General features: G+C 37.5%; 1 protein-coding gene across 1 annotated transcript in view; it reads left to right on the forward strand.

Annotated features, from left to right (window-relative positions):
* The window catches only part of GOLGA1 (golgin A1), a 74,921-nt gene that overhangs the window by 39,477 nt on the left and 34,289 nt on the right, over positions 1-1,155 (forward strand). The gene's annotated exons all lie outside the window — the stretch shown is intronic.

Genomic DNA, 1,155 nt, shown 5'->3' on the forward strand with positions numbered 1-1,155 from the left:
GTAGAGACGGGGTTTCACCGTCTTAGCCAGGATGGTCTCGATCTCCTGACCTCGTGATCCACCCGTCTTGGCCTCCCAAAGTGCTGGGATTACAGGCTTGAGCCACCGCGCCCGGACCTGGTTTGTAGGATTTCATTGTATATTCTTGTTCCTAATGCTTTGTCAGTTTCAGTCCTGAGTCATTCTGTTAACTTTGTCTTTGTATCCTTTTGAATAGACATTCTTAAGTTCAATGTAATCAGATTCATCACTTTTTTGCTGTGGAGTTTGAAGTTCCATTTAGGAAATCTATTCTTGCTCCTAAGTCACAGAGATCTACTGTTTTTTCCCTATTAACTTTATAATTTTTCCTTCAATCTAATAGATCTCTAATTCACATACAAACTGTCTTTCTGTATGGTCTTAGGTAGGGATCTAAATATGGAGAAATTCTGCATATTTCTCAAAATCATTTACTAAACAGTCTGTCCTTTCTGAATTGATTTCTCTTGCTAACTATCACGTGTTGCTTCCACCTGCACATAGTTTGTCTCTGCATTCTCTGTCCATTGGTCTGATTGTCTGCTCTTGTGTAAACACTACAATGTTTTTATTACTATAGTGATATCTGTACTATATCTCAACACCCAATAAGACAAATTCTCTTTTTTTTTGGAGGTTGACTTTATTTGTGGGCCTTTAAAGTTTTTGAGTTTCTAAAAAATTCAACTTGAATTTTTATTGGGATTGCATTAAACATATAGGCTAATTGGGAAGAATGGTCCATTCTATAATATTAATTATTCCTTCCAATATGTAAATAGATTCCACTTATTCAGATTATTTTCTGTGTGTTTTATTAAATTTTTACGTTTTTCTCAATAGATGTCTTATTTTCTTGCCTAACTTGTTAATTCCTAGAAACTTTAGAGTTTGTGTTGATACTGTGATGGTATTTTTTTTTTTCTTTTGAGACAGAGTTTTGCTCTTGTTGCCCAGGCTGGAGTACAATGGCACGATCTTGGCTCACTGTAGCCTTCACCTCCTGGGTTCCAGCGATTCTCCTGCCTCAGCATCCCAAGTAGCTGGGATTACAGGCGCGCACCATCACACCCAGCTAAATTTTTTGTATTTTTAGTAGAGACAGGGTTTCATCATGTTGGCCAGGCTGGTCTC

Source organism: Colobus angolensis, unplaced genomic scaffold, assembly GCF_000951035.1.
Source record: "Colobus angolensis palliatus isolate OR3802 unplaced genomic scaffold, Cang.pa_1.0 Scaffold9, whole genome shotgun sequence".
Classification (NCBI taxonomy): Eukaryota; Metazoa; Chordata; class Mammalia; order Primates; family Cercopithecidae; genus Colobus; species Colobus angolensis.